A 10,976-nucleotide genomic window follows, 5' to 3' on the forward strand; every position below is an offset into this window, starting at 1 on the left:
GAATACATCGGGGCGCCAGGGTGACATCATCCCCACAGGCTTCAAGGTCATGACCCATGAGGCAGGCAGGACAGCTGTGAGCCGCTGCTTGTCACAGATGTGGAAACGGAAGCTCCGAGGGGTCGGGAAGAGCCATCACTGGACCGGGAAGCCCCTGGGGTCCTGAGAGTCCAACTCTCGGCTCAGAGAGAAGACAGAATCCAAGCCCAGAGCTTGCTCAAGGTCTCACGGAGACATGGTGGCAGTGACCCTCTTCCAGAGTTTGCAATCTGGTCTGTTTCATTCAGGCACACTGCCTGCCTGGCCCAGTAGAGGTTGGAGCTGGGGACTCCCTTCTAGACTCCTTGGCCCCCGTTTTCCTTTGAATCCAGCCTCCTGCTGCAGCACTGTGGGAAGTAGGACCCTGTCTCCACGCCCTTGAGAAGAGCATGTCATATTACGTCTCTGAATGCCCCGCTTTGTCCATCTGGCAAATGGGGACACTGAGCCAGGAGGGGAAGGGCAGCCGAAAACCCATGGGAACTCAGGAGGAAAACAGAGAAAAAATTCTCAAGAGAGTTTTCATCTTGCTGGCAAGCCAGGAGCCCATGAGAGGGTCAGATGTCTCTGGCAGACATTTAAGAAGCCAGGGGACAAAATTCAGCAGACTCACGCCCAGGAGCCTCAAAAGAAGAACAAGAGAAATGCTACTGCTGCGGCCACTATTACTCTCTTCCATTTTGTAGGCACCGAAGTGATCTCATTTTATCCTACAAACCCTGTGTGGCAGACAAGATTATTCCCATTTTACAGATGGAGAAACCAAGGCTCAGAGGGCTGAAATGTCACACAAGCTAAGAAGTATCCCAGCTGGGGTTTGAACCTGGGTGTATCTGATTCCTAAGCCTGCACCAGGGGCTGTGGAAATGGGCCCAAACCAGGATGAAAGGTGACCTACCAGGCAGATTGGGGGCTATTTGGTGTTGTTTTGGTGACACAGGTTGGCTCAAATGCACATGCCATCTCTCCCCAGCTGACTCATTTTGGGGAAACAATTTGCAGCTAACCCACATGACCGCTCCAAAGAAAAAGAGAAAGCATCTTGCTCTTTATTCCTTTTATTATTATTATTTTTTTTTTCTTTCTCTTGCTGTTTTTGAGGAACTTAGTACAAATTCCCCTGTGGCCAATTTGATGGATGTTTGCCCTATGGAAATTCTCTTCCCTACCAAGAAAATATCGGGTGTTCTCGGGAGAACAAATCTGGGAAGAAAGCCAGCTTTTCTTTTACTTTCTTTTGGCCCTCAGGGTGAGTGTTCTGACACCATGTATCCAATATTGGCAGTGATGGAAAAATCGAGAGAAGGAACAGTAAAACAGAGCTCCTGTTTGCGGAGAGCTGACTCTGTGCCCAGGTTTTCAGGATTTACAGGATGCAGCGTCTCCCTCAGAAGAATTCAAGAAAACGGTCATCACCATCATTCCTATTTTACAAGTAAGGAAACTGAGGCTCCGTGAGGTTAAGTGACATGTCCAAGGTCACACATCGGGTGAATGGCAGAGTTGGGATTGAACTCAGTCATTTGGGCTCCAGAGCTTACATTCTCGATCACTCACTACTCTGCTTCTGGACGTATGTCCACCCCAGAAGAGTCAGTCCCTCTGCCCTCCCACCTGCCCCCCCCGCCTACTTCCCTCCCTCCCCTTCTTCTCTCCACCCACCCCTGCACCCACCTACCCTCTCAGCCATTTTATGCACCCACCTGTCCAACCATCATTCTCTCCTTCCTGCCTCCTACCCACCAATACAGAGATGGCCCCTGCGTATGTCCTAGGGGTACCCCACAGGACAATACACAAGTGACAGCCCTCACAGAGCCTGTGAAGCCACAGACAAAAAGAAGCAATGGACAAACTAAACATACAGTACTAAGTGTCGTAGAAAACCAGGGAGAGGGCAAGGTAGTGACATTTAGGGGCACACTAGATGGTAAGAAGAAGCATCCAGCAGTCTGGGAAACTCATTTTATTTTATTTTATTTTATTGGGGAATATCGGGGAACAGAGAGTTTCTGGGAATTGAGCTGGCAACCTTGTTGTTGAGAGTTCGTGCTCCAACCAACGGAGCCATCGGCCACCCCCGGGGAAACATTTTACGCAGAAGTAACGACAAGTGCAAAGGCACTGAGGTGGGAGGGCACGTGGCTTGCTCCAGGAACTTGAGAACAGGGTGGCCCGATAGAGAGAACAAGCAAAGGGATACTAAGAATGATACTAGCTGCACCATTTATTTTATTACAGGGTCACAGAAGTCACACATGACGCACGCCACAGGGGACCTTGTAGGACCAGCAAGGAAGGTAGATTTGGTTCCAAGGGAATTGGGCAGTCTTCTGAGGTTTCCGTCAGAGGAGTGGCTTAGTCCAATTGACATTTTCAAAAGAATGCCCAGCTCAACAACTTAGAGAGTAGACGGCATGCAGCAGAGACCACTTAACCCCTTGTGTTTGAAAAGCAGATGCTTTTGAAGATGGACATTTAACAGCTACCGGGTCCGTTAGGATAAACATGAGGCCCCTCAGAATAGATTTGTGTTGAGGGAAGGGTCCCTTAAGCGGCCCCTTTGGGTCTATACATGTCTCAGGAGCGTGACCCCCAAGGTCTCGGAAAGAGGGTGTTACGGGATCTCTCAACACCCACCCAACACCCCTTAATGTTCAGAGCTGGTCAATAAGCAGGAAGTGGTTAAATTTGCATTTCAGCCAAGGGGCCTTAGAGGGAGTGGGGGGGGGGGAATAATTGAGACAACCCGTCCTGCAACCCATTTCCTCTTTATTTTTCATGGTTTGATCGAAGTATCATTTACATAGCATAAAATTCAGCCATTGCAAGCAACAATTCAATAAGTTGTAGAAAGTTGACTGAGTTGTGTAACCACCACCACAGTCTAATTACAGAACAGTTCCAGAAAGATCCCTCCTGCCTGTGTGCAGTCAGTCGTATTCCCACCCCCAGCCACAGGAACCAACTCTCTGTCTCTGCTGATTTTCCCTTTTCTTTGCTGGGCTCTTCGTATACACTGAGTCATCCAACATGGGGCCTTCTGTGTCTGGTATCTATTACTTAGCTTACTGCATTTGAGGTTCATTCCTGGTTATGGTTACATAATATTCCATTGCATGGATTCAGCGTGCCCTTCCACCAGCTGGTGGGCATTCCGCCCGTGTTCACGTCTTCTTTGTTATGGAAAACACTGTGATAAATACTGTCATGCACGTGATGGTGCAGACACGGGTTTTCAGATTGTTTGGGTCCATACCCCAGAGTGGATGGCTGAGTCATAAAGTAAGTCTATGTTTAACTTATGGAGGAGCTGACAAACTTTTCCACAGCAGCTGCACCATTTTATTCATTTTTAAAGATTTTTATTAAAATATAGCTAACATACAATATTATATGAGTTTCAGGGGTACCCCAGAGTTATTCAACATTTACATACCCAAAGAAGGGTAAGCCCAGCACCGTAAGCCCAGCACCGTAAGCCCAGCACCGGCTGACACCGTCCCACGCTGTCACAGTATTATTGACTGTATTCCCCAGGCTGTTCATTACATCCCCGTGACTTACTGTTTCATACCTGGAGATTTGGGCCTCTTATGCCCCTTCACCTTTTCTGTCCCTTCTACAATTTTTCAGTTCCAGTTGACATTCAATATTATTTCATATTAATGCTAGGTGTACAGCATAGTGGTTAGACGTTTATATAATTTAAGAAGTGATCCCCCGACTAGTGTAGGCCCCACCTGGCACTATACATGGTTATTACCATATTATTGACTATATTCCCTGTGCTTCACTTTACATTTACTTTACTTTGCTTTACATTACTTTATAATGACTATTTTGTAACTATTTATTTGTACTTCTTTTTTTTTTTTTTAAAGATTTTATTGGGGAAGGGGAACAGGACTTTATTGGGGAACAGTGTGTACTTCCAGGCCTGTTTTCCAAGTCAAGTTGTTGTCCTTTCAGTCTTAGTTGTGTCGGGCGCAGCTCAGCTCCAGCTCCGTTTTCTAGTTGCAGGGGGCACAGCCCACCATCCCTTGTGGGAGTTGAACCAGCAACCTTGTGGTTGAGAGGACGCACTCCAACCAACTGAGCCATCCGGGAGCTCAGCGGCAGCTCAGCCCAAGGTGCCGTGTTCAATCTTAGTTGCAGGGGGCGCTGCCCACCATCCCTTGCGGGACTCGAGGAATTGAACTGGCAACCTTGTGGTTGAGAGCCTACTGGCCCATGTGGGAATCGAACCGGCAGCCTTCGGAGTTAGGAGCATGGAGCTCTAACCACCTTAGCCACCGGGCCGGCCCTATTTGTACTTCTTAATGCCTTCACCTTTTTCACTGTCCCCCAACTCTCTCCCATCTATCACCCCAACAAATCTAGTCCCCATCTGACACCATAGTTATTACAATATTACTGACTATATTCCTTATGCTGTACCCTACATCCCCATGACTACTTTGTAACAACCAATTTGTACTTCTTCATCCCTTCCCCTTTTTCACCCACCCTCTCTGCCCCCCTCCCATCTGGCAACCATCAAAATGGTTTCTCTACCTACGAGTTTGTTTCTGTGTTGTTTGTGTGTTTGTTTTGTTCTTTAGATTCCACATATAAGTGAAATCACATTGCATCTGTCTTTCTCTGTCTGACCTACTCCACTCAGCACAGTGCCCTCCAGGTCCATCCATGTCACCACAGATGGTGAGAACCCATGCCCTTCCCTGGCCGAGCAATATTCCATTGTACATTGTACCACCTCCTCTTTATCCATTTATCCATCATCAGTGGACACCCAGGCTGCCTCCACATCTTGGCCATTGTAAACAAGGCTGCAATGAACATTTGGATGCTCACGTCCCCTCGAAGTACCATTTTGGGTTTTTTTGGATAAATACCCAGAAGTGGGATTACCGTGTCCTTCTTTGTCACTTCTTATAACCTTTTGTTTTAAAGTCTGTTTTGACTGGTATAAGTATTACTATCAGAACTTTGTTTGTTTGTTCGTTTCCATTTTCATGAAATATCTTTTTCCATCCCTTCACTTTCAGACTGCGTGTGTCTTTTGATCTGAAGTGAATCTCTTGTAGGCAGCATAGGTAAGGGTTTTGTTTTCTTATCCATTCAGCCACCCTATCTTTTGATTGGAGCATTTAATCCATTTATATTTAAAGCAGTTGTTGATAGATATGTAGTTATTGCTATTTACTATTCATTCATTCATTCATTCATTCATTCATTTATTTATTTGTAATACAGGTTTGGTGGTGGTGAACTTCCTTAGCATTTTCTTTTCTGGGAAGCTCCTTATCTGTCCTTTGATTCTAAATGATAGCTGTGCTGGGTAGAGTCATCTAGGTTGTAGGTCGTTGCTTTTCATCACTTTGAATATTTTGTGCCCATCCCTTCAGGCCTGCAAAGTTTCTATTGAGAAAATAGCTGACAATCTTATGGGAGCTCCCTTGTAGGTAACTAACTGCTTTTCTCTTGCTGCTTTTAAGATTCTCTCTTTGTCTTTAACGTTTGGCATTTTTCATTATGATGCATCTTGGTGTGGGCCTGTTTGGGTTCATCTTGTTTGGAACTCTCTGTGCTATCTGGGCTTGTATGTCTATTTCCTTTGCCAGGTTAGAGAAGTTTTCAGTCATTATTTCTTCAAATAGGTTTTCAATTCCTTGCTCTCTCTCTTCTCCTTCTGGTACCCCTGTGATGTGAATGTTGGCACGCTTAATGTTGTCCCAGAGACCCTTTAAACTCTCCTCACTTAAGGGGATTCTTTTTTCTTTTTGCTCTTCTGGTTGGGTGTTTTCTGCTACCTTCTCTTCTAAATCGCTGATTCGAACCTCTGCTTCAACTAATCTACTGTTGATTTCCTCTAATGTATTCTTCATTTCAGTTATCGTATTCTTCATTTCTGACTGATTCTTTTTTATGTTTTTTGATTTCCATTTTTATGTTTCCTTTGTTGAAGTTCTCCCTGAGATCATTCAGCATCCTTATAACTGGTGTTTGGAGCTCTGCACCTGGTAGATTTCTTGTCTCCATTTCCTTCAGTTCATTTTCTGGAGATTTGTTCTGTTTGTTTATTTGGGACATGTATCTTTGTCTCCCCATTTTAGCTGCCTCCCTGTGTTTGTCTTTAGGTATTAAGTAGAGCTGCTATGCCTTCTGGTCTCAGTAGAGTGGCCTTATGTAGTTGGTGTCCTGTGGGGCTCAGTGGCACAGTCTCCCTGGTCACCTGAGCTGGGTGCTCTAGGTGTGTCCCTTGTGTGGATTGTGTGTGCCCTCCTGTTGTAGTTGAGACTTGGTTGTTTGCACATTAGTGTGAGTGATTGACCAGCAGGCTAATTGGTTGTGAGGACTGCCTGTGACTACAGTGGAGGAGCTGTAGTGCAGGGACTGACCCTACAGAGCAGGATTCACTTTAGCGGGGCTCTGGTGCCTGCCCAGTGTGCCCTTTGGGTGTGTCATCGTTGGAGGTGGCCGGGTGATGCTCTGGCCCAGTCTAAAGCTGGCCACTGGGTCTGCCAGCCCCGGGGCCTCCTGGGAGGGGACCCACTGCAGGCCAAGTTCAGCCACAGTGTGTGCCCTGCCTGGGGGCACCTGGCATGAGCCACAAAGCAATCCAGAGATGGCTGCTGCTCACACTTGGCTTGGAGGTGCCTTGAGAGGCCAAGCCGCAAACCAAGGCAGCTGTTGCTAGTGATGGGCTTAGGGCTGCTCAGCCAGAGGTACGGGACATGCCAGAGCCAAATGCTGCTTGTTGGGATTTTGTGAACCTTTGAGAGATTTTAGGAAAGTCTGCAGCATGAGCCAAGGCAGGCTGTTCATACAGAAAGGCCACTGGAAGCGGCTTGGGTGTGCCCGAATGCTGGGTGGGGTGGGGTTTCAGACTCACCAGGGTGAGGCAGACAAAAGGTGTTACCCAGGTTGATGGAGACTCCAATATGGCAGCCACCTGTGTCTGCACGCAGGGAAGGGGAGGGCTCAACAAAGAAACCATGCCTTCCACCAGCTCCTTCCTCCGTGAGAAAGCTGCCCCTCCAGCCCTCAGCCTGAAGCTAAACACTTCAGTTCCTCCCGTAGGTCCCTTCTGCCTTTCCAGCTGCTGCCCCAGCGCTGGAGCTCAGAGGGAGTGGTTCCGTCCGTCAGCGAGTAAGTCTGTGTATGGTCCCTTTAAGAGGAGAGCCTGGGAGTGCAGCCTCCCTCCATCTCACTCAGCCACAGGCTCTGCTGGATTTTACAACCAGAAGTAATGGGGACTTCTCCTCTGAGCACTGAAACCCTGGGCTGGGGAGCCTGATGTGGGGCTGGGACCCCTCACTCCTCGGGGAGGACCTCCACAGCTGAGATACCCATCCCCGTTTTTAATGGTCACAGGCGCGTGTGGGACCAGCCCGCTCCTCGTCTCTGCCCCTCCTCCAGTCTCGAGGTGGCTTCTTCTGTATGTCCGTGGTTGTAGGGCTTCGGTTCAGCTAGACTTCAGGCAATACTCACTGATGGTTGTTCTGTGGTTTAGTTGTAATTGATGTGGTCCTGAAATGAGGTGAGGACAGCATTCACCTAGTCTGCCATCTTGACCGAAAATCACAGCTGCACCCTTTGTCCACACTCACTGTTTTCTTCTTTTTATTCGAGCCGTCCTAATGGGTGTGAAATGTTATCTCCTTGTGGTTTTGCTTCGCATTTCCCTAATAGCTGAACATCTTTTTGTGTGTTCGGTCATCATTTGTGTACCTTCTTTGGAGAAACGTCTATTCCCATCCTTTGCCCATTTTTAAATTGGGTTGTACTATCGGCTGTATGTTTGTGTCTCTCCCCCAAGTTTATATGTTGAAATCTTGGCCCCCAGTGTGATGGTATTTACGAGGTTGGGCCTCTGTGAGGTGATTCAGCCTCATGAATGGGCTTAGGGCCTTTATATTTGTAGTAAGTCTTGAAATTGGGAGTTTGAGTCCTTCAACTTTGTTGTTGTTGTTGTTGTTTTAAGATTGTTTTGGCTACTCCGGGTTCCTTGTAATTCTACATGAATTTAAAATCAACTTTTCCATTTTGGAAAAAAAAAATGTTATTAGGATTTTGATAAAAATTTCATTGAATCTGTAGACTGCACTGAGGAATATTTCCATCTCAACAATGTTAATTATTCTGTTACATGAGTATGGGGTATGTTGTTTTGTTTTGTTTTGTTTTTTTCATTTCGATCTTCTTTAATTTCTTTCAGCAATATTTTGTAGCTCCCATTGTGCAAGTCTTTCACCTCCTTTGTTAAATCTATTCCTAAGAATCTTATTCTGTTTGGTGCTATTGTATATGGAATTGTTTTATTGATATTCTTTTTGGATCGTTCATTACTAGTGTATAGAAACACAATTAATTTTTTTATGTTGATCTTGTACCCTGCCATTTTGTGTAACTTTTTATCTCTATTATCTCTAATAATTTCTTTGTGGATTGTTAGATATGGTATTATGACATCTGTAAATTGAAGTAGTTTTACTTTTTAAAAAAATTTCTTTTATTTATTTTGTTTTGTTGAATTGCTCTGGCTAAAATTTTCAGCACAGTGTTGAATAACAGTGGTAAAAGTGGGCGTCCTTGTTCCTGATCTTGGAACTGTTTATTTCTCCATTCAATTCGGCCCACGTTTGCTGCATTTATTTTGGGGCTCTGCTGTTTAATGCATATATGTTTATAATTATGTTTTCTTGATGAATTGACACTTTGTTTTTTAAGTGGTGAAAGAGTAGTTTATTAGAAGCTATAGTATATTTCAAAGAAGCAGAAGCGGACCTGAGAGAATGGCTCAAAGATGGGATTATTAGGAGAAAAAGTACACACTAATGTGTTTGGAGCAAGCCAAGCAAAAGAAGAGGCTCAAAAGGCTTTAACAAATTGACACTTTTATTAACATATAATGTTGAATTGACACTTGATGAATTGATGCTTTTATCAACATATAATGTTCTTCTTTGTCTCTTGTAGCAATTTTTGACATAAAGCCTAGTTTACTGATATTATTATAGTCACTCTAGCACTAGTCTGGTTACTATTTGCATAGGATATCTTTTCCCAATTTTTCACTTTCCAGTTATTTGTATCTTTGTATCTAGAGTAAATCTCTTGTCATAGCATATAGTTGGATTGTTTTTTATTCATTCTGTCAATATCTATGTTTTAACCAGTGAGTTTAATCCATTTACATTTAAAGTGATTACTGATAAGGAAGGACTTGCTTCTGCCATTTTGCTATTTGTTTTATATATTTTATATCTTTTTTTGCTATTCACTTCCTCCATTACTGTCTTCATTTGTGTTTGATTGACTTTTTCTAAGGTACCATTCTGAGTCTTTTCTCATTTCCTTTTTTGTATATTTTTAGCTATTCTCTTAGTGGTTACTCTGGGGGTTACAATTAATCTAAATTTATAATACTCTAGCTTGAACTGATACCAACTTAGCTTCAATAGCTAAAAACTCTGCTCCTATACAGCTCCACCCTCACCCCTTTTATGTTGCTATTGTCACAACTTATACATTATGTGCTCATTAAAATTGATTTGTAATTATTGTTTATGCATTTTTCTCTTAAATCATGGAGGAAACAAAAAGAGAGGTTATAACCAAAAATATAATAATACATACTGGCATTTTCATTTATGTATGTATTTACCTATACTGGTGTTTTTATTTATTCATATAACTTCAAGTTAATATCTAGTGCCCTTTCACTTCAGCCTGAAAGACTCCCTTTTAACATTTCTTGTAGGGCAGGTCTACTAGTGATGAACTCCCTCAGTTTATCTTCGATGTCTTAATTTCACCTTCATTTTGGAAAGATACAGTTTTGCCAAATACAGCATTCTTGGCTGGTTGACAGTTTTTTCTTTCACCATGTCATCCCACTGCCTTCTGGCATCTATGGTTTCTGAAGAAAAATCAGCAGTTAATCGTATCGAGTATTCCTTGTATGTGACAGAACAGAAGTCACTTCTCTCTTCTGTTTTCAAGATTCTCTCTGTGTATGCAACAATTTGATTATAATGCGTCTTATGTAGATTTCTTTACATTCATCCTAGTTGAAGTTTTCTGAGTTATTTAGATGTTTCGATTCACATCTGTCATTAAATTTGGAAAGCTTTTGACCATTATTTCTTCAAATATTCTTTCTGGCCCTTTCTCTCCTCTCCTTCTGAGACTCTTATAATGTTAATACACTTAATAGTGTCCCATAAGTCCCATAGGCTCTGTTTATTTTTCTTCACTCTATTTTTTATGTACCTCAAACTGGGTAATTTCAATTAGTCTATCTTTAAGTCACTGATTCTTTCTTCTGCCTGCTTTATATTAAATGTTGAACCCCTCTGGTAAAGGTTTCAGCTCCAGAATTTCTACTTGGTTCCCTTTTATAATTTCTATTTCTTTATTGATATTCTCTATTTTTTTCATATAGTATTCTAGTTTCCCTTCATCTATGGTTTCCTTCAGCCCCTTGAACATATTTTATACAATTGATTTTAAAACTTTGTCTAGTAAGTCCAAAGTCTGGACTTCCCCAGGATAGTTTCTGTTGATTTCTTTCCCCTGTGAATGGACTGACCTTTCTTATTTCTTTGTAGGTTTTATAAGTTTCTGTTGAAAACTGGACATTTTGACTATTATAATGGGAGAACTCTGAAAATCAGAGTCTCCCCACCCCTCTGCCTCAACAGGGTTTGCTTTTGTTGTTTGTTGTGGGCTGTACTCATCCATTTGTTTAGTGACTTTTTCAACCTATTTTTGCAACTACTGTATTATTTGCACGTTCACTGAAGTCTCTGTCCCATTGTCTCAGAGGTCAGCCAGTGATCTGACAGAAATTGCCTTAAACACCTAGAGCCAAAAAGAAAGAAACAAACAAACAAATGAAACAGAAAAAAATTTTCTCAGCCTTTGTA

Source organism: Rhinolophus ferrumequinum, assembly GCF_004115265.2.
Source record: "Rhinolophus ferrumequinum isolate MPI-CBG mRhiFer1 chromosome 15 unlocalized genomic scaffold, mRhiFer1_v1.p scaffold_54_arrow_ctg1_1, whole genome shotgun sequence".
NCBI classification, from domain to species: Eukaryota; Metazoa; Chordata; class Mammalia; order Chiroptera; family Rhinolophidae; genus Rhinolophus; species Rhinolophus ferrumequinum.